The sequence below is a fragment of the Drosophila arizonae genome, chromosome 3 (genome assembly GCF_054131065.1).
Source record: "Drosophila arizonae isolate 15081-1271.41 chromosome 3, UAZ_ARI_1.0, whole genome shotgun sequence".
In the NCBI taxonomy this organism is placed as follows: domain Eukaryota; kingdom Metazoa; phylum Arthropoda; class Insecta; order Diptera; family Drosophilidae; genus Drosophila; species Drosophila arizonae.
Window position 1 is genome coordinate 6,100,804 of NC_142923.1, and position 14,276 is coordinate 6,115,079.

At 40.0% G+C, this 14,276-nt stretch overlaps 1 protein-coding gene across 46 annotated transcripts in view; it reads left to right on the forward strand.

Annotated features, from left to right (window-relative positions):
- The window catches only part of dpy (fibrillin-like protein dumpy), a 137,230-nt gene that overhangs the window by 9,334 nt on the left and 113,620 nt on the right, over nucleotides 1-14,276 (forward strand). For 33 of the 46 annotated variants that reach the window (XM_089465936.1, XM_089465938.1, XM_089465939.1 and 30 more), the window contains exon 1: nucleotides 8,607-11,288. The exons of 7 other annotated variants lie outside the window; for them this stretch is intronic. The gene's annotated coding sequence lies outside the window, so the exon portion shown is untranslated. Of the gene's footprint in view, nucleotides 1-525; nucleotides 7,812-8,606; nucleotides 11,289-14,276 lie in introns of those variants that run through there. 6 more of the 46 variants (XM_089465956.1, XM_089465957.1, XM_089465969.1 and 3 more) reach the window with 4 other exon arrangements.

The window sequence follows — 14,276 nt, forward strand, 5'->3', positions numbered from 1 at the left end:
CAACACATGTGCGCGTCGGGTTGACTTTCAGCGCGCCATCAAAACAAAATATGAGCGAACCGCGCACAGTCGCGCAGCCGGCACTAAAAATCGCTCAATAATATGTACACTGGCCAACTAGCAATTGAGCCAACTAGTTGGGCCACGGCCCCGTATCTGATAAATAGAGTGGTTCACAAAATGCTGACCGGGCCCAGTCGAACATCGAACATCGCCCAGTCGCCGAGTCGCCCTGTCTCAGCGGCAGTCGCAGTTGTAGTCTCAGTCCTGGGCCATTTGTTTGCTGCCGTGGCCAAGCCTGTTTCTTTTTTTTTTTATCTGTTTTTTCACATACTCTTCAAACTTGTAGGTATTGACAATTTGTGTCAGTGTTGAAACTTTAAGCTCAAAAAATATTTACTCTTATCTAAAGATTATTATTGAATATAAGATATATATAAAAAAGATGAGCTCAAATCTTGCAGATTCCTTAAAACATTTTTGTTTTGCCATACTTGCAAACAACGTTCTGATACATATGTACAACAAATGAATAGTGTAAAATTAAAAATATAGAACTTACAAAGTTGATTAAATGGATAAGTTGTTCATATCTTAAAATTATCAAAATTCAAAGAAAACATTTTTAAAGAATTAAAATTGAGAAAAATTAAAATTAAAATTTCTTTAGTATTTTTATACTCATTCACGAAAGTGAATCAGTATATTGGTTTTGTGCAATGTCCGTCTTGCTGTCCGTCCGTCTGTCCGTCTGTCCGTCTGTCCGTCCGTCCGTCTGTCCGTCTGTCCGTCTGTCCGTATGAACGCAATCTATTTCGGCGCTATTGAAGCTAGAGACTTGAAATTTGGAACACATACTCGTGTATATCTCCGATTTATAAAGTGTTAAAATTTTCCCGATCCGCCCACTAGGGGCGTGGCAAATCGGAAAATGCATTTTCCGATATACCAGAAATCATGTTTGTTGAAGAGCTAGAAAGCTGAAACTTGGTATGTAGGTCCGCGTTGACCACCCAAGATCACGAGCTATGGCGGATATATCTACGCCCATTGGGGGCGTGGCAAATCGGATAAAACTGTATCTCCTAAAGTTGTAAACCTAGAATGCTGAAATTTTGCACGTCAGCTAATGGTATGATTCTATAAAGTCTGAAGATAAATTATAAGTCTACGCCCGTTGGGGGCGTGGCAAATCGGACCTGAAGATATAGTGATTTTTTAAATTCTCCTATATTTTGGACACTATTGATGGCAGAGACCTCAAATTTTGTATATATACTCGGACTGATCACCCAAGACCAAAAAGTTTTGTCAGATATATGTCCGCCCACAGGGGGCGTGGCAAACCGCAAAAGTTTATATCTCCTAAAGTATAATAGCTAGAAGCTTCAAATTTGGATAGTTGAGTTACTGGTAGCCTCCTCTATCGATTCCCCAAAAATAATTTTTACGCCTCTTTAGGGGCGTGGCATATCGAAAAATACCCTGTAATTTTCACATTTTTTTAGGGTAAGCATTCAAACTTTGCAGTTAGGGTAACGTTATCTCTTTCTAAAAACTGACCAAAAATGAGGTCTCTACGCCCAGTTGGGGCGTGGCAAATCGGAAAAACCTGTATATTCTACAGTATTAGAACGAAACTTAACTACTAAATTGTTGATGGGATGTGAATGAGTATTCCGCAGTCGGTAACGCCCGACTGCAACGTTCTTACTTGTTTTTTAATTATTTTTGAGATTATATTGTAGGCAGTTTCTTTTGCATAATATTTATAGAGTAAGTTAAAATGAATATAAGAAAGGTGATGTAGTTATTTAAGGAATGCAGTACAGAAACCTTATCACCCACCTTATCAGAAATGTGTTTAAAATGTTAGCATAATGCTAGTATAATAAATAAATTCCCTTACTTAATATCTATTTAATTGATTTCAATTGAATTTAAAATTATATGTTGAAGCATTTGCTGTTATTTCATTGAACAAGAAAGCGGTCAAACCTTAAGTTGCAAGAATATGTGCAATCTCATCTCATTTATAGAGTTTATATCGTCTATGAATATTTAAAAAAATCACTTTGAATATGAAACTAGATGCTATCGATTTTTTATTTTATATTATTTATTTTATTTTATTTTATTTATTTTTTTGTGACAGTACGGAAGAAGGTATCCGTTATATACATATTTCACATTTAATATTTTCATAAATATCAAGAGATGTAAAATAAATATTAATATTATAAATTCACTAAAAGCCTCTGCAGTTAACAAGTTTAATTCCCTCTCTCTCTCACTCTCTTTCTCTCTCACACGCTCTCTGTTTACATTTTCTGCTATCACTTCTTCATTTTCACACACTCTCCGCCCTTGCATATAGAGCATTCGCGTTTCGGTTTAGTTAAGTGAAGTCTGTTATTTGTTTGTTGTTGTTGGCTGGCAATGTTTGCGAATAACTTTTTTTGCCCGGCGTTGCTTATCACGATTTGTGGCCATATTATTTCAGTTTTTGCTTGTTGGTGCTGCTGCGCCGGCTGCTGCTGCGGCTGCTGTTGCGGCTGCTGCTGTTGCCGGTCGTGTCGAGTTATGCGGCATGCATTTTAACGCATATTTTGTAATTGTTGCTGCTGCTTCGGCTGCCGATGCCGCTGTCGCTGTGTGACCTTTCGCCAGGGCGCTGCCTGAGACACATTTGCATGCACACACACACACAGAGAGATACTCTCGCGCACACACACACACATACATACACAGAAAGTCGTAGACCAAATCAAGTTCGTTGGACGGGCGCAGTTCATTGGCCCATCCCGCAGAGCCAACCGCAATTCTTAAGCTGCTTTAGCTGGCTGCCTCAATGTCTAATTACCAAGTGCGCTTTGCTGCCAGCTGCTGCTGCCACTGCCGCTGCCGCTGCTGCTGCTGCTTTCTGCTTGCTGCTGGCTGCTTCATAATTACCAACAAATGAATGTTATAGCCATAAAAATTAACTTGACGCCGCCTAAGTTATGCTTCAGTAAAATACCTTTTTTTCGGACTTGGCCACAGCAGAACAATGAGAGCCACAGCAACAAGAAGTGAACTTCAAAAAAATACAAAAAAAAAAGAAGACACACAAAAACAAAATAACTTCTTAATCATTGCTCGCTTTTCGCTTCGGCGTCGGCTTCGGTTTTGGCTCTGGCTTTGACTCTGCCTTTCTGCCAGCTATTCTTCGCGTCTAATTATTACACGCTCAGTGCATGCATATCGCTTACCATTATTGTAGCCAGCGTCATAGCCGGAGCAATAGAGCTAGCCCTGGCCCAAAGTGTCCAGAACGCCCAACGAGCCGGGAGGGGGCTGAGGGGCAGCCGAGAACAAAGTGTTTAAAATCTTGTACAGTTTAGCAGACTCAAACGCTTCGGTGAGCTTCAAGTCGAGCGGGTTGGCTGCTGCTTGGCTTTGCTTGGCGTGAGGAGTGAGGCGGGGCGTGTTGGCTGGCTGCAGCTTGCATTACATAATTTCGTTTACCGTTGTGTGGCCGTTTGATTAATTTGCAGCAACAACTTTGAATGTTGTCTCTGTTGAATGCGCAGCCAGCTGAAAATTTATGCATGTTCGTTGCTTAAGTCTTTTGTCCGCCTAACTGTTCTAAATGCAATTGCGCAAATGTCCCGCTAATTTTTCGTGTGCCATATTGGCAGCTGCAGCACAGTGGTGCCGAGAAGCGTAGAGAAATCAAGCTTGAGAAATATTCGAAAAAAAAGGAACTAAATTAGAATGACTTGCTGATGGACTCAAACTGTAAAAAAAAAATGTAGAAAAAAAAAATTCCCAATATTCATTTAGTTTTTGCCAGTTCTCCGACCACTGTGCAACAGTGCATAGCCAAATCTCGTTGCCTGAGAACCTTTTCGCTGCCATTCAGCCATCGTAAAGCAATAAGGAAATGCAGCGCCAAAGTTCCAGTTACCAATTACCGCAGCAGTCGGATCATATGCGACTCGTTAACATGCGCGCCATTACATGCTTCAGATGGCCAACAAAATGCTGTTATTTATATTCTAATTAGAAGAGCATTTCGACGTATCCATCAAAAGTCACGCCACTTACAAATGGGCGGTCTTCTTTTCTCACTCACTCGCCTTGTTACCGGCTCACGTAAACGCTGATTAGGCAATTTTCACATGGACAAAACTGCGGCAAACTCCTGAGGCAGCTAGATCTTCTTACACATAAACATAAATATAATCGTAGCAGCGCTGTTTTTGTAGGCGTTGCAGCAATGTCCCGCTAGGGAAAACTGAAAAGCGGCAATGTCATGTCATGACAGAGTTTGCTACCAAAAAAAAAAAAAAAAAAAAAAAAAAAAGAAAACAACAACAACAACAACTATCTACTGGCGATGTGACGATGATGATGATGCCTTTATAAGCAAGTGTCGGTGTCTCTAACTATGCCGTATACACGGCCAATTTCCATTGCCAAAAACAACAACAACAGCAATCATAGAAAGAAAAGGCTAACTATTCTTTGCTTTTGTTGTGTGGCATCCTTTGAGCCAACAAGTTGTCGAAGCGTTCTTTCTTTGTGTGTGTGCTTGTATGTGTGTGTGTGTGTGTGTTTTTGTTACTTCAAAGGAATTTCCATAACCGCTAGCATTCCATGTGTGTTGTTGCTGTTATGTTGTGCCTAATGGCCAAAGGCAACAACAACAACAACAACAACGGGAACCACGCCAACAACAACAACAACAACAACAAAGGAAACACGTACATATTTCTATCTGTCTCTCCTTTGCGTTCTTCTCTTTCAATGCCTTTTGCTTTCTGCGGCTGTACGTAACGAAATTGAGCTCAAACAATAATGAAAAATAAAAGGCGGCAGGAAAAACACATACGAAAAAACAACAACAGCAACAACAACAAATACCGAATGCACAACAAGATGAACAGGTTTTCAGGGCAGCTCGAAGATGCGTGCGTGGAAAACTGTGGAAAATGCAATGAGACTGAGTGAGAGAGAGATAGAGAGTGAGAGGGAGAGAGAGAGAGGGGCGCAGCAGAAATTGTGCTCCACTCTGTGCAACCGCAGCTGGCCAACGATCGGACGTGCATTGGCCGCGCTTGACCCTCAGCCAGACCAATTGACACAATTCAACTGCAAAAAAAGGCAAAATTAAAAAAACAAACAAAAACAACAGCGAATTAATTTTTTATGTTTCTGTAATTTACAGTCGATTAAATACTATGAGGATTGCATATAAAAATGTTTTCAATTGAATTCAATTTGCGGCTCTGTGCTGTAAATCTTTTCAAATGTTTGATTTGCTTGAGCAGACGAATAATCCAGTTATAGCCATATATAAAATGGGTTGTCGATGTCTCTACGACCACATATTAAATGTCAGCTCAGCTTAAATAAATAACTGCATAACTGAAAATTCGCATAAGATCATTGATGCATCTATAATTAGCTACAGCATAATCCAATTAGTCAACTCGAAGTGAGCTCGATTGATATGAAATCAGGCTATCGCAGCTAATGGGATCAACATTAGGCTGCCAAACTTGAAATGCGCCTACACTACAGGGTATATCAAAGACATGTCTTTTCAATTAAGAAACTTCTAGGGTATCTCCCAGTCAATGGCATAGTTTCAGCTGACTGGCAATTATCTCATCGCTGCTGCATTCCACATACGCATGCGTCGTCGTGCATTAGGCTGCTTAGCATGTTAGAGTGCGAATACGGATGTGAATGCGAATGTGAGTGCGAGTGTGAGTGCGAGTTTGAGTGCACGCTGCTATGTAGGTTGGTGTGGCAAGCAACGGTACTGCAACGGCAGCCAACTGACGGCGGCTTTCGGCTGACTCCCAGGCAATTTGCAAAGCTGCCAAGGCAGGCAGTGGCAGAGAGAGGAGGCGGGCAGGGTAGAGGCAGGGGCTGCGGCTCATCACTTGGCCATCTAATGCCTAACTGCATTTGGCTGTCAAGTTGACTTGTTTACGCTGCATGCATTTGGCAGTTGCTGTCGTTGCTGCTGCTGCTGCTGCCGCTGCTGCAGTCGACGCTGCTGCGTTGGCGTCAACAACCGTAGCCAAAGCTGCTTTTTGGGTCAGCACGCGTCGCACTTTGGCGCTTATATAATTGCAAAAATAAAGCAGCAACAAGCCTACATCATATGACGTGCGTATGTGCCTTGGCCCGGCCAATTATGCAAGCCAGCAAATGGGGAAAAGCGGCAAATAGAGTCGCCAAAGTAAAAAAAAAAGTGCAACAAACGTTGCTGTTATGTTTTATTTTGGCTTTCCTTATGCTTAGTGATTTTTTTTTTTTTTTTTTTTTTTTTTTGCTGAACCGTAGCATAAATAAACAACCGACATTAACATTTACGATGTCTACGTGGTCCAGCGACGCGCAACGTGACTCTCAGCTCAAATATATGTATATGTATATGCAGCATAAATTAAATTAAGCGACTGCACCGAAATTACAAGCCAACTTATCTTCAAGATATATCAAAAGATCTCCCCCGCCCCATCGGCCACAAAACGTGAGCGGGCACTTCCAATGAGCGCAGCTAACTTTCCGCATGGGTTTCTCATAGTGAACTGCTGTGGAGACTTTGCATATACAAGATTTATATATAGAGTTTTATATAAAGTCATATAAAATTTTTAATTTAATAGAATAGATTTATATATAAAGATATCTAAAAAATATATAATATCTAATTTAATTATAATATTTCACACCTTTGACAAGCGTGAGGTAAATTACTAATCGAAAGGCAAATAAATTATTCATTATTATCGTTAGCTGAAGCCACTCTTAATATATATTTATCGAAAGTGATATCAGTCTGGCTTAGCCTCAGCTTATATAGACATTCGCTCGTCAAAGTTCTCATTGTTAAAGCTTCAGCTCCAACTCTCTCCAGCCTTTCGGATTATAATATTTCAAAAAGTTTCTTCCACTGCCAATTGCTAACTTTGGCCCACTTTATTTATACGTTAACTGTACTATGCAGATTAAGGTCAAAATAATATGCATGTAAAATTAATGCCTCACAAGCTATAAAACAATTTGTATGCCAGTGCCATAGATCAACGGAAAAAGATTGCGAAAAATTTGTTAATCATGATTGTTCTGATTGGACTGAATCTGAATCTGATTTGATTGCGAAAAACTAGTCTCACACTGCGAAATCCATTTATTATATTACTTTCGATTTATGAGCAATTGATGATCGACAAACTCGTTTGCTTAAGGTTCACAAATGAATTGCATTTTTTTTTTTTTTTGTTTTTTTTTTTATTGGACGAGTATATGTCGATCTTCTTTGAAAGCAATATCTTAAAAAAAAAAAATCGTTTTCGTGTTGCTGTTCCAATTTATAGAGCCATAATTAATTTATTTTCAATATCAACTCAATTTATCAGTTGACTTGACAAATACAATAAAAAAATACAAATTATCCAGCGACGAATGCGACTGCCTCTAACTGCACACTCTCGCGAGCAGCAGGCCCCTCTCTCTCTCTCTCTCTCACTCTCTGTCTGTTGCTCTCTGGTAGCACAGTTTGGTGAGCAACTGTTATACGCGCAAACTGAAACTGATTTTCAAATGCCCAGAGACGTTTCAACGAAACTAGTTTTCCTTTTGTATGTTTGGTCATTAGAGACGTCAGCGGGGAGCCGAAGGCCGACAAATGCCGTCAGCTGTTTGGCTATAGACTTGGCCCAAACGCTTCGCTGCAGCTCGCTCGCTCAGTTAGTCTTAGCCGGCACGTCGCGTCGTGTGCACCTCGTCTAAAGTTGCTTTGTGAAACGGTTCGTTATTCCCTCTCGCGCAGTCCCCTGCCCTGACCCTCTCCTCACACCTACAAATTGTTATACAATATACACGTTTGCACAGCTGTTCAGTTTCTTGAGCGTTTGTTGCCTTCTTTGTTGTTGGCGTTGTTGTTGTTTGCTTGGATAGTGTTCGTATGCAAAACTCATCAAAATTAGCAACAATTTCTATTGCCATTTGTTTAATCTGTTGACGCCATGCAATTTGCTATAGAAAAGATCAGAAAAAAAGAACACTGAAACGATCAGCGCTTACGTAATGCATAGATAAACTATTTGCTGTTTGGTGTTGTTGGGCGAATTTTATATTTTTGCAAATTTTATTTTGCGAATTTTTTGCAAATGACTGCGTCGATTTTCTAGCAATTTTATTTGCTAAGTGGGGCAGAGCATTTAAATAAATGTTTTTTTTTTTTTTTTTTTTTTTTTTTTTGTTGGGGGTGATAAATAAATTGCAAATTGCCGGCAACATCAGCCACGTTTGAGTTGCTTTCCAGAGCAGCGGTGGCAGCAACAGGTGCAAAGTGCACACAAAAGACTTAAGCAACAAACTTTCCCTACCCCCGTCTGCATGCCACAAAAGGCGTTCAACGTTTTGCCATAGTGTAATGCTAATAAAGCAATAAAAAAAATAAAGGAAAACAATCGTAAATAATCATAAAAAATAAAACAACAAACTTACATCATAAGCAGCTCGCAAGTTGCTGGCACACTTTTCGCAGCTGCAACAGCAACACCAGCAGCAACAACAACAACAACGAAGTTGAAGTAAAAAAAAGCGCACAGTCGCTGCATTTAATTAATCAAAAAGAGCTTTTGCTTTTATGAATGAGCCGAGTGAATCAGTGAATACCAGACTGAGTGAATGAGTGAGTGACTTATTGTGTAGCCCTGCCCTTGCATCAACTTTTGTCATCCTGCCTCAATGGCCTCTGCGGCTGCTGCTGCTGCTTCACTTGCTCCACAACATAAATTATGAGCGGCTCCTCCAGCTACGCTGCTGTATTCATAGTATATAAAAATATGACTTATTAATAAAAACAGACAACAGCAGCAACTTAGGGCCCGAGCCTCAGCGTCAGCAGCAGCAGCAACAACAACAACTTAATAAAGCCAACAAGCTGCTGGCGCCAGCGGCTGGCAGCAACTCTCGTAGACTAGAGCAAGTTCGTCGATCGGAGGCGCTGCCGCGTCGTAAATGTTGATGTTGATGTTGATTTTTCATAAAATGTGTTAAATATGCCAAGTGTAGGACGACGCGTGTGGGTTTTTCTACCCCTCTCCCTCTCTCTCTCTCTCTCTGTCTCTCTCTCGGTCTGTCTCTTGCCTGCATGAGCTGAAGCCCTGCACTTGCTGCAGCTACTGCATTGCTCTGCTCAAAGCTAGTTTTTAGACAGCTCTGACATTTCTGTTAGAGCTTCAGAGTCTAGACAACAATTTCTAATTAGTTTCGATATTTTATAGCTAATTAAATAAATATGGCTTGTAGTCAGCGTACAGCAAGAGCTTTTTCGCGCAACCCTCGCTTAGCTGAGTACATTTTTAATTATATTCGCGACTACATACCCTCACCTCAGTACTTTGTATGTGGCACACGTTTTGCGCTTATGTTTTTTCATACTTCATTTGCAGCATGCAATAATTACGGGGCGTACAAATTAATGTGCGGACAAGAAGCTCCAAAAAAGCGATAAGAAGAGAAAAAATAAGTTTTTAAAAAATACCGTAAGGCAGTCCTGCAGGACGGTCAGTAAACCTTTTTTTCGGGTGTATGCGGAAATTGCTTAATTACAAAAAAAAAAAAAAGAAAATAAGAAATTCTGAAAATAAATTGCCAGGCCCTTTTGGCTGAACTTCCACTGCATAAATCAGCAGCAACTAGTTGATGAGGTCTCGCAACAGTTCACTGGAGTCAAGCCTTTGGGAATGTTTTTGAATGACCCAAATAGTGGGTCACCCACGCCCAAGGTCATGCCAAGCTGCATAAACAAGTTTGTTGCCTAAGTCATTCGCTTTTGCTTCTGTCTGTCCAAGCGTTAAAGAGCTAAGTTTAGGGCGTTTGATTTACATGGCAACCGAGCAAATTGAATGAGTCAAAACTCACGCGTTTATAGGTTGATACGCCCATAAAATGCCCACTCGCAGCGCTCGGTGTCGCTCAGCGAAAGTTCAGCTAAAGCTCGAGAGACTTCATGAAACATATGTATAAATGAAAATTTTTTAAAACGCCCACGAATGCTATCGATTTCTGTGTGAGTGTGAGTGTGAGTCTGTGTGTATCTGTGTGGGTGTTGTGGGCGTGCAATGTGCGCCTGACACCAAAACAGTTAAATGTGGAAATACAAGAAATTCAAGTGAATATCAAGCGCAAAAATTACGTCAATCAAAAAGTCAAAGCAACGGGCAGCCAGCAGCCAGCAAATATCAAAGCTGAAGCTAAGAAAAATATTTTCTGCAAAGGCGTCCATACAGCAAAGGCTGAAAGAAATCATATACATGTATATGTATGCACACATATATTGCCAGCGGTTTTTTTCTCTGTTGAGCGGTCCAAGCCAAAAATGGACCATGCAGAGCCTTAGCAGCAGCAGCAGCAGCAGCAACAGCAGCAGCGACGCAGCAGCGCAGCGTGTGGGCAGCAAAGTTGCCTAACAACCAACAACCAACAACTAACAACACCAACAGCAGCACCAGCACCAAGCCGAGCGCGCGAACACGAACACGAAGACTAGTCTCAAGTCTCCACTGGTCGTCAAAGACGACATCGTCAGTGCTTCGGGATCGAGCGCAGCCTCAGTAGCTTCAGCTCGAACCAGAGGCGAATTCGAATTCTGTTTCAGTTCGTTTTTAGCGCGCGTGCGGTGCGGTTCTCTCTCTCTCACACTAATTCATTCACTCCAGTGGCTCTCAACGAATCGATCCAAGTGCTGAACAGCTGAACAGTGTGCGGATCTGTGAGGTCTGCTGTTATAGCCATTCAACAGCATTCATATCCAAAGCAAACAAATTCATTTGTTTTCCTAAAATCTGCACCGTTTAATTACAGTGAAAGTTTTCGTGAGGCGTGCGCAACGAAATCACAAATAAATTTTTTAAATTTTACCCGTGAAAACCGAAGGAAAAACCAAACCCATACGCAGCGCGTCGCGTGCTAATCATCGGCAGCAGCCAAGTGTTAAAAGAAAAGCGATAATATTTCTTAAATATAACAACCAAAATACCAAGTGTCTGTGCACAGCTCAGTGTGTGTCTCTGTGTGTGTGCGCCTATACAGTGCCTGAGTGTGCATCTCTCTCTGTGTGTGTGTGAGAGTGCTTGTGTGTGTATTTAAGCGCTTTTGGCGGCTGTGCCGCAGCCAAAACCAAAGTCTTGAAACAAATTTTTGCTGGCGTTGTGTTTCGTTGGCAGCTGTTGGCAGTATGAACTGATTTTGACCGAAATTTGAGGAAGAAAATGGTGAGCAAATGTTTTTTACTTGTTGCAAGGTGTAAAATTTAAGTGAAGCCAAGAAAATTCTGGCTTTATATTATTTTAAGCTAAGCTAGAGTAAATGCAAAACATCTGTTAAAAAATAAAAAAAATAAAAATACAAAAATAAAAAAAATCTTTAATAGTGAATAATCAATTTAAATTAAGAATCCGCAAAAATGAAAATTAAATATTTAATTATATTGATTCAAATAAATAAATAAATTGATAAATAAAACTAAAAATAAATAAATATATAGGTAAATATTTATATAAAATAAATACATATAGTAAATTGAACAAAATAAATTAAACTTAAAAAAGTGCAGTTAAAAAAGGGTCGATGATTTTTAATGCATAAATCTTTTCCGTAACAATAAATCTTTTCAAAAAAAAAAAAAAAATTAATTTAAAAGAAATCACAGTTTCCAGAAAACCTAGCTCAATCGTTATATACTTAGAAAAAATTTATTAGATATTAATTGAATAACCGAGATTCAAAAAATATATCAGAGAAAATCTTAACAAATACATTGGATTTAAAAAATCCATTAAGTTCAAGTGCCAAATATTCGTTGTCAGGCTCTCAGATCCGCAACCAAGCCCAAAGCAAGTAAACATTTCACTTTCGTTTGTGCAAATCTCTCTCTCCCTGCTCTCCCTTGGCTATTGTTACCTTGGTGATTGGAGAAGCGGCTGAAGATGAGGATGGAGATAAGTGTGTAGTTGCTTTGTCACTAATGCTGTTTGTTTTCTCTGCAGCGCAAATAGGGGAAAATATGACAAATAATTATTCGAAATTGGTACTCGCTTGACACACTTAGCAGGCTGTCAAATAAATAGAAATTCAAAACATTTGCCCAGCAAATGACGAAAGAAACAAATACCAATAATAATTTTTACAAGTGACCAAAAATAGAGTTTCGAGCTAAGGTCGCAGCACCGAAGTCTGTGAGTGGCGCGGCTTTGTTTAATGTGGATTGGTGGCTTTGTGGATTTGTGGACTGGTGGCCTGAGAGTCGCTGATTGAAAGCTCGAGTATTGTGGCTTAGAGACGCACATTGGCGAACTTTTGGTTTGGTACCCACGGTTTGGCAAACTTTATTGATGAAATTGTGGGCTTATCGCTGGCTTTGTTTTTATCTTATTTTTCTTTTTGTGCTTGACTTTTTTCGGTCAAATGCAAAAAATACTGCCACTGCTTGCTGCTTGGACCGGCTGCAACTTGAGCTCATTTGTCAGTCGGCGCCAGCGTGGACTTGCTGCTAGTCATTTGTAAAATTCATTGTTTAGCAATCTTCGCAGTCGTGTGTTGTGATTTTTTCTCTGTCTTTTACTTTTTTTCACAAGTTCGTGGCTCATCTGTTTGCCATAGCGGGCAGATTCAGCCAGCCAACTGACTGACAAACTAACTGACTCGCTTTGGCTGCTTTGTTTTGTTTTCTTCAGCTGTTTAAATTGTTGCGTTGTTATGGCCGTGGCGAAGGTGCAAAACTTTCACTTTATGTATTATTGTTTTGCGTGCGAGCTGCGGCTGCAGGCAGCTTCGGAACTCAAAAAGAAATTACAATATTAATGACCATAAATTATGAGCCTGACTCAGTTGCCCCCTTCCCATGCTGCGTGGGTCGAAATTGCAGCTATTAAAACCGCACCACAAAAAAGTCAGAGAGCTTTCGCATGCAATTCTACCCAAATCCAAGAAACTCTGACCCAGACTGCACAACAATGTAGTGCTCATAAAAACGAAAGACTTAAGCAACGAACTCACGTTGTGAAGTAACTTAATAAAATGATTTTAGTGGGGGTGCGCTCATCAGAAAGCTAAAAGCCGAAGATTTCATGACTTCAATTAGTTTTACGACTTTGAGCTTGAGTAACAAAAGTTTTTCTGAATTGCTAATATTGCGAAGAGTTATGACATAGCCAATGCTATCAACAGGCTTGCGGATTTTCTAGATTTAATTTATTTAAATACGGATATCGAATTTAATAGTATAATACTTAAAAAAGCATATTATTCAGATTTTTTTATGTCATAAGAAAACCATCTCTTAACATTAACTAGTTTAAAACATTTGGTCTGCGAATTTTAGTTAGTATTGCCTAACATTTATATCAAATTTCTATAAGCATAAACATGTTTTTCCTATTTTAAATGTCAGCTAAAACAAATGACTTAGGCAACAAACTTTAACAGCTTTTCATTCTACTAAAAAAGTCAGCCATTTAGGCCTCTATTATAGCTGCAGCCATTTCCAAGAAATCAAATGTAGATCTTCCAGAAATCTATTAAGCCTAGTAACAAAAGTTGATTTAACTAAAAAGAAAAAAAAAAAAAAAAAAAAAAAAAAAAAAAACTAATTGATTCAAGCTAAGCAAATAAAAAGCCTTCAAACTGATTCATGCACCAAGTTTGGCCACATCAACTTGTTGTGTGCACCCCACACAGTCTGTTGAACCTTTGTGGCTGCGGCCACTCAAGGCCATTCCCACCAGCAGCGCAAAAACTCGCACAAAAAGCCGCAAGAGCCGCAAGTTCTAATAAATTTTGCAGAAAAACCAAATCAATTTTTTCTCCACTCGGTCTTCTTTTTACGCCGAGAATTCTCATAAATTGTGAACGACCAAAAAAGTCAAAGTGTGGTGGGCGCACCACAAACAGATCAGCGTGCGTCAGTTCAATATTGGACCCAGACGCTGTTTCATCTAACAAAAGCAGCAGCATCAATCGCATCATCATTAGTCAGAGTTAGAGTCAGCCTCAGCCTCAGCGTCAGAGTCGAAGTCAGCCAAGGCTGAAGTCGGCATTTACAAGTAGTTTGGCTAAATTGGTATGTGGTGGGCGTTGTGCTGATTGGCAAAGATTTTGTTGCGTGGGCTGTCGCCACATGACACAATCGTCCAAAGCCGATGCCACTTCACTCGCTTATTTCATTGTGGTTGACTTGCACTTGTTATGCGTTTTCGATTTCT